The sequence below is a fragment of the Electrophorus electricus genome, chromosome 22 (assembly GCF_013358815.1).
Source record: "Electrophorus electricus isolate fEleEle1 chromosome 22, fEleEle1.pri, whole genome shotgun sequence".
NCBI lineage: Eukaryota > Metazoa > Chordata > Actinopteri > Gymnotiformes > Gymnotidae > Electrophorus > Electrophorus electricus.
In genome coordinates this window covers 8,372,424-8,386,353 of record NC_049556.1, presented here as the reverse complement: position 1 = coordinate 8,386,353, position 13,930 = coordinate 8,372,424, and the positions used below count along the sequence as shown (strand labels likewise).

Genomic DNA, 13,930 nt, shown 5'->3' with positions numbered 1-13,930 from the left:
GAGAGATGAGCGGAACAGCGGTTGTGACCTCTTGATGCTGGCTCAAAGCCTCGGGAGATTAGCACACACGCACGCACCACAGAGATAATGTGTGTGAAGGGATCCTGGACAGACCATTAGCAGTATTGCTTCTGCTTTCCTTCATGGAGGTTCACTCAAAAGCTCTTTATCTGCGCGTATGCCGTTGACTCTGATCTCACGCCCTGCTCTACCCTTACCTTTCAGGAGAGGGTGCGTGCGTGCGTGAGAGAGAGAGAGCGAGAGACAGGCTGACCCTTCAGGTGCTGTGTCCTTGTGAAATTATTGAGTCCAGGCCTCCGAGCTACTGCGGGCGAACGCGTTTCACAAAAAGAGCGAGAAAGAGACAGCGTGGCGGTGGAAGAGCAGTAAAACAAAAAACAGAGCGAAAGACTAGGCAAGTGTCTTCACATCAGACATGCCTAATCGCACACGTTATTCTCGTGGCATCCTCTGCTCGGTGCTCGTTTAACAGCCTCTGTGAGCAACAGCGTGTTCGTCATTCGTTTAGTTGTGCCTGAGGTAAAACGACGTCTTAATCAGGAACATTAAACCCAATTCAGCCTGCCCCGGTGGATTTGAGCATTCTGGGCAGGATTGCTCTCCCCTAGGGCCCATCGGTTACCCCACACTTGGTTAAGCAGTCCTGGAGCACACTGGACACATGCGGCGATCGTTTAAGTGGCCCTGAGCGGACCTGCTGCCTCTGTACCCCTGGGGTGACATCAATCACTCTGTGCTCCATTAGTCTCCCCTGGGAGGAGGCGCGTCATTCGGTGCTTGTTGGAGCTCCCCTGGGTCTGCTCATCTCGTAACATTGCTTCAGGAGGGGGCTGATGGCCCAGGTGTGTGTGTGTGTGTGTGTGTGTGTGTGTGTGTGTGTGTGTGTGTGCGTGTATTTGTCTGATAAACACACCTCCTCTCTCACTGTGTAATTAAATGTGTTCTTGTACTAATATCCATAGTTGGGTGTCTGAGTTGATAGTCCTTTTGTGTGTGTGTGTGTGTGTTTTTCCTACTTGGAGTGCAGAGATATCATAACTGAGCTCAAACACTGCGAGGTAGTGTGTGAATTTTTGAGTTTGAGTGTTTATATATGAAAATGGATCTTTTGGGTTTTTTGTTGGTTATTTGTCATATAGTATTATTTCCCCCACACCCCCCTAGCTGGGAATGGCTCTCGCTGTATGAAGTATTATCAATTGGCTTCTCTATGAACCCTGGATAAATTTATACTTGTGTGTGTGTGTATTGTATTTGTATGCAAGGAAAAATTGCAGTTGTAAAGCTGTTGAAGGATATCAGTTTTAAGTGGGCCAGCCCAAATCCTCATTAAGTGTGTTGGTTGCTGCTCTAATTTCGCACTTGCATGTGTAATAATTTTTGAACTCATTCGGAGGGCTGTGTGTGTGTGTAGAGTGGGGGGGGGGGGGGTGCACTAGCCTGAGTTAATGACTGACTGTCATAACAACAGGGTTATCAGAACTGCCAGGCCTAAGACACACACCTTCTGCTTCCCTGTATGGGTGCCAAGCCTCACCCCCCGACTGCCCCAGGCAGGGTGACTCTAGCCTGGGCACCGCGCGGGGGGATGTGCCCTGCCTGTCCTTTTAGCTCTGGAGGGTTTAAGCTAACACTACATTGGCATTCTGTGCCAGCATGCGGCCTCAGGTGGGGACACGCATCAGTCCGCTGTAATTCTCACTCTCTCTCTCTCACTTTTTCCTCTCTGTCTCGCTCACAATGCACATTCATGCTCATATCTATTACTGTGTGTCTGAGATGATAGTACCTCATTTGTGTGTGTGTGTGTGTGTGTGTGTGTGTGTGTGTGGGTGAGGCACAGTAAAGAGAGCAAGAGGAAATCACAGGAAATCATAACTGAGCTCAAGGGGTGTGTGTGTGTGTGTGTGTGTGTGTGCATTTTTGTCTGTGTGCCGTTGGCATGCATGACCATAAGTCTGTGTAGTTTGTGTGTGTGTGTGTGTGTGTGTGTGTGTGTGTGTGTGTGTGACAGAGAGAGAGATCTTGTCTCACATGGCTTTTGACAGTTGTCTATTGATCAGCAGTGTCATGTGCCATTTGTCCTCTGTGAGTCTCCCAGACGAGGACCAGGCATGTCATGACCTCTGGTGCACTGTAAACCTAGACACTGCGCTGGACGGACACACACACACGCTTGTTTAACAACAAGGCATGCATCCTTTACTCCCTCCATTTCTCTCTCTCTCTCTTTCTCCCTCGCTCTGCTGGGCGACGTCTTCCTGCGCCGTAGGAACAGAACAAAGACTGGGGAGAGAGATGAAACCATTTCATCATCACACTCGTCTGTTTCATCACGATGGCGCTGTGTATCCCAGCATTCATCCTGTGCCTGGCCCACACACACACACACTCTTTATCCCAGGTGTACCATTTTGCTTTGAGAGGGCCGGCATGTGTTTGGTTGTAGTTTGATTTGCCCGGAGCTCGGCCAGGCTGCAGGCAGAGGGGGTGTCTGAGACCCCTTCCACTGACCCCAATGTCAGCTCTGGGACCACCCACTCTCCCTCATTTCTATTTCTGCACCCCCTCGCGTGCTCTCTCTCTCTCTCTCTCCCCCTCTCTCTCCCTCTGTCTCTGTCATTGGTAAGAAGCCATTCTGATTGGTGGACACATGTGGAGAGAGTTTTTTGGTTTTAAGCAGAATCGCAGGTACAATTTGATTAATGTGCAAAACAGACCCACTGGGCTGTACCGGTAACTTATGGTCGGGTTTATTTGTACATAAAAAACATACACCTGTGGGTAGTTATTTATTTTTTCCTCAGGTATTTGTCTGAGTGTGTGTGCGAGAGAAATGTTGCTGTGCACGAATTTTATTTTACATACGGGGCTCTCACGTGTGACTCAGAGATCACACACACACACACACACACACACACACACACACACACACACACACACACACACACACATTACACGCGGGAGTCCGACACTGCATATGCTTCATGGGAATGAGGGGCGGATTTCGGCCCGGTTTCGCTCGGACTCGGCCGCGTCAGCACGCCGCTGGGATCCGCCCAGAGTCAGGACATGTCTGTCCTGGCTGCGGGACCCCGGTCTTGCGTGGCAGACGCGTGGTGAGTGGAGTTCACCTCCGTTACTGCTGAGCAGCGGTACGCGCTTTCAAAAGCTTCCTCGGTGCCCCGCCTACGGAAGACCGATGGTGGTGATGATGATGATGATGATGACTGTGTAGCTGCTGTTGCTCTTAACCTTCTCGTTTAAAAAGATAAGCAGCACGTTGCTAATGAGGAAGCACACACACACAGACACATACATACACACACACACATACACACACACACAGACACACATACATACACACACACACCTGCAAGGCTTCATAAATCAGAGGGCTTAAAAGCTTAGTGTTAATTAAAAAGTAATTACTTCTCTCTTCCACTGTACATGCGTGGTGTGTGTGTGTGTGTGTGGGGGGGTTTGTTACGTCAGACTCAGGTCGCCAGCTTTGTGCAGATGATTCCAGGTTGCACAGATGCATGTTCACTGGTGAAGTCTTGAATGTGTGTGCTCCACTTACAAAATGAAGGGTGTGGGGTGGGGGTGTCTAGAGTTTGTCTGACTGACACTGTGTGCCAAGATAAAGATTTGTCCTTTTATACACACACACACACACACACACACACACACACACACACACACACACACAGAGCGTATTCACCATAATTCACACCTCAGTCTCTAACTCGCCACACACTTTAAATGTGTTTCTAAAGCGTTTACCAAACATGCCCCGTGGAAAGGTCACCACGGGAAAGTGAGTCACGATCACCTTCCGGCGGCTGCCTCGACCGCCTGGGCCCGGACGCCTCAGGCAGGCGCGTCACGCCTCATGCTGCAGGTGTTGCCGTAGTGATTTGCCGCACGCCAGGAGCCTGTCAAGGGAGCCGTGAACGTGAGCGCGCGACACGACCACGGGAGGCTAATGAGCCCAGCGCCGCCGTGGTGCCGCTGCCGTCGTCTGTTGCCACGGCGGCCCGCTTCACCTACAGCAGGCGCACACGGAGCGGCCCGCATCTTCACCCTGCCTCCTTTTACTTCCTGGAGCCTTAACTCTCCTTCTCTCTCTCTCTCCTTCTCTCTCTCTCTCTCTCTCTCTCTCTCTCTCTCTCTCTCTCTCTCTCTCTCTGAACAGTTGGAACTCTTTTGTCTCGTTAGGAAACTTTTGCGGTGGTTGCAGCAGCAGACTCAGGGCTTTGTGCGCGCGCGCTCACGTTCGGCCTGGCCCTTTAGCTGCGAGATCCCTTGCGCCACAGCCACTCCCTCTCCCAGGACAGCCCCGCCCCTTCCTCGGCTCGCACCCGGACGGCCCCTCCCACTCGGCCCAGACGTGGCTCGCCGTGTCCAACGGGGGATGCGTCCCGTTGGGGTCCTGCTCTACAGGACAGTGCGGGTCACGGTGGGTGCTGCTAATGCGTGTGCGGTAGGGCCCGCTTCTACTGAGTCAGCACGTCTGTCTCCGGGTTCGTTATGGTCTGTGACGGTTCATAAAAGTTGCAGCACCGTAGCAGGGTTGAAAACACAGCCGCTCCGAGGAGTGAGTGTGTGTGTGTGGGGGGGGTGTTGTCAGGCAATGCCGGACACCCACGCCAACATGAAACGGGTTGTATGCTCTCTCTCTCTCCCCCTCTCTCACACACACACACACACACACACACACACACACACACACACACACAGAAGTGAAAGGAGACACTCCGCCTTCAAGCCCTCCAGCTAATGTCAGTCCACCACACACCTAACGGGTGAGATGTAGAGAAAGAGGGAGAAAGAGGGAGAGAGAGAGAGAGAGAGAGAGAGAGAGAGAGTCCAATAATCCAGCTGTTTTGTTTAGATATTCTTTGAGATCTAATGGCTACAGAAGCAAGCATGAGCACTGCCCCCTGTGCCCGCTGTCCTGCTGCCACGGTAACAGTAACCGTGCTGGAGCAGGGATCACCCACCCTACTCCGCCGGGACGAGCAGGATTCGGCCGAGCCTGATCCCCAGGACAGCGGTTCCGGATGTTCGCCAGCCGGGCGCTGACCTCCCACTTCTTCACACCGCAGCTTTCCGCCGGCAGGCACTCCGGGGGCAATCTGCTGCTGCCGAGCTGGGAATGATTAGGCAGGGCATGACTGGATAACTGCGGTCTGTCCGACTGCCACATCAGGGAAGGATGTCCACCACCTCCGGAAGGCAGAAGGGATCGTTTGTATCACAGTTTGTATCATAATAATCGAAATTCCGACTGCTTCATTAGCGGAACGACTCGCCAGGCTCCGGAAGGTTCTACAGCTGCCGCACAAGCGGACCAGACCCTGGCCCGATCCGCTGGACCTGAGCCAGGCGCGCCGGCCAAAACGGATATTTTAGTACATCGGTCGCTTTTCGCTGCTGGCCAAGAAGGGCCATAAAAACGCGGGGCGTCTTTAATTTGACAAACGGCCTCTAGGAGCGCTTCCACCGGCACGTTTGAGCTGGGCATGAGCGCCACGAGGCCACGCCTCGTGTGTGTGTGCGCGCGTGTGACTGTACCAGACTAATTCATCATGAGCTGGAGAATTCCTCTTGTACCCACGACACATTTGCGCTTCCTCTTTAAGAACCCGGCCCTTCCCTCACAGGCTGTGATGTCACAGTGGCGCGATGACGCACACGCAGCCTGATGACCTCATCGCGGCCTGATGCTGTGCCGCACGAGCGTCGGGTCTGAGCCGAGGCTAGCCCACTGAGGTCCAGCACTGGGCGCGGGTGAAGCTAATTAGGCTAGCAGCTTTCTAAGCAGCAGCCAAGTTACCCCCACTCCTGCCAACTCTCACCCCCAGTCCCCAATCAGTAAAGCACATCATCAAATCTGTTTGGCGAAATCAGGTCAAACCTACACAGACTTGTAAGTAGGTAATAAACAATGACCCGGCACTTCTCTTGAGTCGGACCCTACGTTAAGGACGTCAGACCCTAGTTTGAGATCTCGGACCCTGGATTAAGGAGTGGGCTTCGTAATTTAAGTTCAGTTGTCGTGAGGATTTTACGTCTCCGTTAGCAGTGCCCATCGATCAACTAAGAGTACCTTTAATGATTTATTTCAGCACCCTAATGGCAAATTCTGTAGAAACGGACGCGAGTGCTGAAAGGCTCCTTGGCTTTGTCCAGGCTGAGGGGTCCTAAAGCCCAGCCCAGCGCCGTGCCCTCGTCCACTCACATCTCCCTGCCGGGCCTTTGTTCACGACTATCGAACACGTCTGCCTGCGTGCGTCTAAACCTGCCGAAGCAATTTCACACACGCTCTCGCGCTCTGACCCACACGCACACAGACAGACAAACACGCCGTTATGCTTGGGTGATTTTGAGATCAAGTCTTATGTTCATCTGACACGTTCTTTATTGATCCACTGACCTTTAAACCAATATACACATTTTACTTATGTGTACGTGAGCACACACACGCGCACAGACACACACACACACACACACACACACACACATGTACCTTGCTTACATAATTGAAGTCCTCTACAGAAGTCATGCATCATTTAGCAACACACACACTACGCACGCATGTCTGTTCCATTATTGCTCTCACTGTCATGAGCGTAAAACGTTTTGAAGGAATCCGCCGTCACATTCGCAGGCCGTGTGCGGGCGGGCGGGCGGGCGCGCATCCCTTTTTGCGATTCCCCTGTGTCTGTGTGGTCTGAGCTGTGAGTGATCACTGCAGTGAGCGTGCACTCTGCTCTAGTGTACACTTGTCTCTGCAGAGCGCGGTGTGTGGCTCAAGCCGCCGTGTTGGATGGGAGTGTGACCTGGCTGGACAGAGAATATGCCCCAGGCCCACTTTTCTTCATCACTGTGTTGCCTCCAGTGTATGGTCCTGTGGGGGGGGGGGGGGGGTTCAGTGAAACGGGCCTGCTCCTCCCCGTTCTTCATCGCTAACTCCAATACCCCCCCCCCCCCCACTCCTCGGCCTTCCCCCGAAAAACACACACACAAAAAAGGAGGAGTCCGCATCAATCTGGCAACCTTCCTCATCCTGCTGCTCACACATGAAGGGCTCCACAGAGGCACAAGAGACCAGGCAGCTCCTTGTAACTCAGCGGACGGTAACGAGCACCCTGCGCCCATCTGACCTGTGTGTGTGTGTGTGTGTGTGTGTGTGTGTGTGTGTGTGTGTGTGTGTGTGTGTGGAGCCGTAGCCGGGACCCTAATGACGGACCTCAAGCTGCTGTGTGCATTTTTATTTATTTGTTTATTCCCGTAAACCGAGAACGGGCTGCGTTCAGCTGCATGTCGGCAGGTCTCTCCCGGTGCTCCGTCTGGATGGGCCCACGTGAGCCCGCCAGCTAGCAGCTGCCAAGCGACTCCGTGGACCGCCGGGTCGGAGGGGAAACCGCGGCCGTGACGCAGCCCAGCTGAGCTCAGAAAACCCAGGAGTTAGTCAGCAATTTGAAGAGCCGCTCTGCCTCATCCCACTCCATCACTGGCAGAGTGACGGGCCACTCACAGAGATCAGGCGCATTTGTGTGTGTGTGTGTGTGAGAGTGAAAGAGAGAGATTAATGTTATACCAATTTAGAAGTAAAAGCTGCTCAATGCTTTTATGTCATTTTCCTTGTTGCTAATGGATGAGAGAGAGAGAGAGAGAGAGAGAGAGAGAGAGAGAGAGAGAGAGAGAGAGAGAAATAGTGTAAGATAAGGAGATGGAGAGAGATACCTAAGCTGTTCAGAGAGGGCGTGATAAAAGGGCTGGAGTTGTTCATCGCCCCCCCGGGTGTAAGATGGTGCGGTTATCAGATCATTCCCCTTCTTCTGCTGCCGCGCTCTAGCGGGGGGTGGGGCATACTGGTGCCCCACCCCTCTGCTAAACCCCACCCACCCTCATCAGCCAGCGGCGTCTCTCACACACTCTTCGGCTGATGAGCAGCTGACCTGCCATAGGAATTTAAATCCGGCGCAGGAGGAGCATGGGATTATGGAACTTTTCCTCCCACTAGTTCTCTCCCTCTCCTTCCATTGACCCCTGTGCCGTGAGGGCGCTGGGCGCATCTGTCTTTTGGCCGTTAGGTGTGTAAGATTGCGTCTCCACTTGCTCTCATTTAAAGGCTCTCGGTGTTTAGTTTCTGATTCTAATTAGCTTAATTAAGATTTGTACGCGTCTCCTCCAGCTGCTTCGTTTTCCTCTCTTTATAACTCCCTCTATCTCTCTCTGTGCTGCCCCCGTCTCTGTAACCCCGCCTCTTCACGCTGTAACTCCGCCCCCCTCTCTCTGTAACTGCCTGTGAGGAGTATATGCTCATTAAACACAGGGCACAGCTGCTACTAGGTCATATCGGCAATGCATACCCCCCGACGCGCGCACGCGCACACATACACACACACACACACACACACACACGCACGCACGCACGCACGCACGCTCCCACAAGCATACAAATACCAACACATTTCACCACAGTAATGAGCTGAGTGACATATGAATCAGCTATGACTGCTGTTTCCACGGGTAACTCTCTTTCTCTCGGTCTCTCTCTCTGGTCTTTCTCTCTCATGCACATTCATTTCTGGGCTATTTCAGAGTCACAGAAGGAACCTCTTGTGCAGCTCCTCCTTCCACAGCATCAGCCTCTTCACCTGTGAAAGTTCAGTTCTCTCTCTCACTCTCTCTCTCACTCTCTCTCTCGAGCGTAACACACGCAGGCCGGTGTGTTACAGTTCCGTGTTACGACCACAACAGGCACTTGAGATTTCTTTAGTCCCACAGGCGAACAAGAAACAGGCACACCTGAGCCGCTCATAAAACACATCACAGATGAGGACCGAGCTCCCCTCCCACACACACACACTCCCACTAGGTGTAGTGTAGCGTTAATTAGCTACAGTGATCATTATTCAGTGCAAAATCCCTACACGGATAGTAAAGCAAGTGTGTGCGTGCGTGTAGAGCATGGTTCAGGTCTTTTAATACATGGGTACAGTGTGTGCGTCCAGGTGTGTGCGCATGTGTGTATGCATGTGTGTTGTAACGGGGTGAATTAGCACCAGTGGAAGCTGACCTGAAGCAACGGTATACTGCTACCAAGTAGAAGCTGCTATTGACAATCGTGTGTGTGTGTGTGTGTGTGTGTGTGTGTGTGGTGGTTGCAAGCTGCCAGCGTGTCCTCATTACTCCTGCAGTGCCTTCAAATAGCCCTTTATTTCCCTCTGACCAGCCTGACCACCCAGGCGTAGCTAAGGATGTCCCACACATGCATTGGTCCATAGACCTGTCACTCAGCCTGTTTGCACCAATCAGATCACTCACCTACAGTAGCTTCTACACTAAAACCATATACAGTGGAGGCACTTCTGACCACTCACATGCAGTCTGGATGTTTCCTGTTGTCTGGGTGAGTCTGTGGCCGTCTGGCTCCGTCTCCCTCCCTCTTTAGATTCGCTGTTGTCACACAGAGTTCAAAAGGGACATAAAGTGATCTGAAGTACATAGATAAGCATTTTTGCATGTGTACACCTCCCCACCCCATGAGCTGTACCCCCAAGGCAATGACTGTGGAACAGGAAGTAACGCTCTGGTACCATCCCTGCTCAGAGGAAGTGACCTTGCTGGAAGCAGCCACGGGTGGAGCCTTGCAGTAATCAGGGAGACAGACGGAGTGTGAGTGTGTGTGTGTGTGTGTGTGCACAGGACCAGTTCCAGTGCATTCCGCTGCCCTGAGCTATGACGGAGTGCCCGTTGTCCAGTGTAGAGCGGTCTGGTGTGTACGGCTGGGAGTGGGTGGAGGAGGCGTGGCCTCTGGAGGACCTGCTGGGAGTCGGTGTTGGAGGTGTGGCCTCTGGAGGACCTCTTGGGAGTGGGTGGAGGAGGCGTGGCTTCTGGAGGACCTGCTGGGAGTCGGTGTTGGAGGTGTGGCCTCTGGAGGACCTCTTGGGAGTGGGTGGAGGAGGCGTGGCCTCTGGAGGCAAGGAGATAGCAGAAATATGTCACAAACTACCCCCCCCCCCCCCCCCCCCCCCCACACACACACACACATTTGTGCAGGCAAGAAATTCCCAAAGTGCACACTGCTTTTTGGTTTTTCTTAATGCTGTATGCGCGTGCGTGCGTGCGTGCGTGCGTGTGTGTGTGTGTGTGGCTCTCTGATAGCATCGGACAGGAGCAGATAAATGTGGGGAGTGTTTAATCACATAGTTTCTGGAAAACACACACACACACACACAGTCAAGCACAGTGGTCCTGTAAATTCTGTTCAGCACTACCAGGCGGATCTCTGTGGGCGCTCACCTTTCAACCCGGGTGCTATCAGAGCTACAGATGGAGCTGCCACGAGTCCCACCGTTACAGCGGGCCCCGGTCAGCAGACATGGAGCTGCTTGTTCTGTACGGAAATATTCAGAACTATGCTGATATCATTTCCAAAGATTTTGTTAACCTTCCCTTGCCTGTAATTCTTTCTCTCGCTCAGCAGTAGTCAGTAACGCCCCCTCAACCACACACACACTTCTCTTCTTGCTCTGTCAGTTTCGATTTTCTTCCGTCATACATGTTGTGTGTGTTTGTGCATGTGGGTGTGTGTGTTGTGATTTTAATAAGGCCCACAGTTTAACACCCCTTTGTGCTTAACCATCAGGGGACCCCACCTCCCCCAATCAATTTTTAAAATACAAATGCTATTCTGGAAATTGAATATTTAAATATTGTAATGAGGTAACGGAACTTCAAAGGGCTGACTCATGAATATTCGCCATTGTATATATTTTCTTCTCTGGCTATCTAACTAGCTCAGCCCCCCCCTACCCTTGTAACCAAAAATGCGCACACACACACACACACACACACACACACAAACCTACATCTACATACCCACAGACACACACACATACACATACAGCCCACATAGCTTATGATGTTCGGCCTATTGACAGCTGAAGAATGAGCCATACCTGTGGCAGTGTAGCGCACGCACACACACACACACACACACACAGTGATGAGCAGTGGTCCGGTCCGTGTGAGTGGGTGTTCACATTAGGATTAAAGAGTTGATGGTGTGCGAGAAGTGTGTCTGCTCGAATCCAGCAGGCTGTGTGGCTCTGTGTGACGCTGTAGGCCTCACTCCGTTCATTTTTGCCTTCACCACTGGATCTGTGTGAAAAGAGAAAAGAGACCCCTCTCTCTCTCTCTCTCTCTCTCTCTGTCTAGGTTTTTCTCGTTCTATTCACATTTTAATAAAGGTGCAGGCATGGAGCAAACAAGTGAAATTCACTGAAAATCCTTATCAGGCCCTCCTATACTGTACTGCCCTGTGTGTGTGTGTGTGTGTGTGTGTGTGTGTGGGGCCCTTCAGGAAATGGGTGTGTGGGGTTAGTTTGGAGAGGAGGGCAGGAGTGACAGCAGGGGGAAAGACTGATTAAAACAATAAACAGCTGGAGGAGAGGGAGAGAGAGAGAGGAAGAGAGAGAGAGAGAGAGAGAGGAAGAGAGAGAGAGAGAGAGAGAGGAAGAGAGAGAGAGGGGGGGAGAGAGAGAGAGAGAGAGAGGGGAGAGAGAGAGAGAGAGAGAGAGGGAGGGGGGGGGGCTAGGGGAGACGGCTTAGTCGCGATCTAGTGGCCGGTGTGGAGTGGAGACGGAAGGAGACCGTGGGAGAGATGGATTATGGGGGAACGGCAGCCTAGCGAGTTTACGATTCCGGGAGAAAGTTTTCCGTGATGGCAGGACGTGTTGAGCAGCACGGTGCGAGACCCGGGGCGGCTGAGCCCCGCGGACCGCTGGAGCAGTAGACGCTGGAGCGTCCGCCCCACTCACCTCATCCTGGGGCCCTCCCACCACACTCCGCTCGGAGCAACTCTCCACTGCCCGTTTTCCTCGGATATGGCCTCCTCCTCATCTCGCGTGCTGGCACCTTCGCCTCGTGTGTGTCTGTGTGTGTGTAGTGTGCGCGAGTGAAAGTCATCCCCAGGCTCCTGCTCTGTGCTCCACACAGAGGGCCTTTCACTGGGGTAGGTGTGCTAGAACGCAGCGGGCAAGAAACACTGCATTTTGTGTGTGTGTGTGTGTGTGAGAGAGAGAGAGAGAGAGAGAGAGAGAGAACGCCTGTGAGCATAACTCAAAACAACGCAGACTGGCTGCGACGAACATTCCCGACTCGTGAAGAGAGAGGAGGCAGTATATTTGGAGAAACAGCCCTGGGCGCGCATCGCCCCACCCTCTCACCGGGCACTGGAGCATGGCAGTTCTGCACGGTGGGCCAGGGAGCACGCGGCGTAGTGGACCACACTGAGCCCCAGCCTACACGGGCCCCACCCCCCCGGACGTCAGTTGGATGACGCTGCATAGCAACCTGTAGGGGAGAGGAGGGCTCCACCTCTTCTCCCACCACCCCTCGCTTAGAGAGAGAGAGAGAGAGAGAGAGAGTGAGAGAGAGTGAGAGTCATGATGATCGGCTTGAACTTCAATCTTCAGGAGCTACTCAAGAGGTTTGAGGAGGTAATTAGCTCTGCCATGAGAGGAAGGGAGAGCTTTCTCACACACACACACACACACGCACACAAACACAAACAAACGTGTGCACGCACACACAAACGCACACATTTGGTGAGAATTGAGTCAAACTATTTTGGGTGTTTGGTTGTGTTTAGGGGGTCAATTCCAGCTCTTCAGTCCACTCCAGCCCATGGTCCTCATATGAACAGTGATGCATTGAGTCTTTGAGCGCGTGTGTGTGTTTTCCTTTTCTTCCTGTCCGCTCACACGTGGGCGAGGTTTTAGGTTCGACTTGTTAAATTGGAGCATGTTCACAACGCTCACACGGGGCTTATTACATACCAGAAGCAATTATTTCACTTATTAAAGACAAAATCGTTTATCGCCTAATTTAATAGGTCAGGCAGCCTGGAGCCGCTGTGTGATGGGGTGTGTGTGTGTGTGTGTGTGTGTGTGTGTGTGCTGGCTTTCTTTTCCAAGCTGGTTTCAGGCATTCCTTGTTTAAGTGGTCACTTTAAAATTGTTCTTTATGCACCTGTGACAGATAAGAAGTGCTGCTCCCTGCATCTCCCTCTATCACACACACACACACACGTGCAGACAGACAACCCAGCAAACAGCACTCTTAACTCCAACACTACTGTTGGAACAGCAAGTACCATGCTCTCGCTTGTCTCGGCCCACCGTGCTGTTTGGAATGTCCCCTATCCTCACCCCAGGTCTCCCCATGCGCCCCAGCCGTGAGCTGGCAGCCCCGTAACCAAGCGCCCGGAGTCTGCTTGGATACGCCTGCCTGAACCGGCCAGGACGGAGCGGACCGGTCAGAGCCGGTTCGCACGAGTTCTCACGCTGAACAGACACAAACTAATGATCTTGTTTACAAAAGCAAGCCCATTGCAGGCCACACCGTAGCCACGCTTATCACCATAGAAACATCTCATCACTCAGACGGTAGCGGACTGCGAGGAACCGTCCGGCCGGGCCCAGTGACCTGGTCCCGTGACGCGGATCTGAAACCAGTTGAAGATAAACCGGCAGTGGTCTTAAAACAGATTATTGTTGGTAGATTAGCAGAAATGCACTGTGTTTGTGAGAGAGAGAGAGAGAGATTTGGATGATTGAACTCTATTTATTTGTTTGTTTGTTTATTTGTGTGTGCGTTTTCTCCTGGGCTGTGAAGTCTGACACTGATAGATGTGTTTGTGTGCATATCTGCATGTGAATCCGTTTTTCTGCGGTTGAAGCTAGACGTTTTTCCGTGGGGCCGTGTATTGAAAGACAGCAATTTAGCTGTTTCTCGTGAGATCACGCTAATAAATAAAACATGAAATATAAGTGAGGCCCCTGTGTGTGTGTGTGTGTGTGTGTGTGTGTGTGTGTGTGTGTGTGTG

At 52.4% G+C, this 13,930-nt stretch overlaps 1 protein-coding gene across 9 annotated transcripts in view; it reads left to right on the top strand.

Moving 5' to 3' along the window:
* LOC113570381 (utrophin-like) overlaps nt 1–13,930 on the top strand; it is a 112,622-nt gene that overhangs the window by 47,547 nt on the left and 51,145 nt on the right. The gene's annotated exons all lie outside the window — the stretch shown is intronic.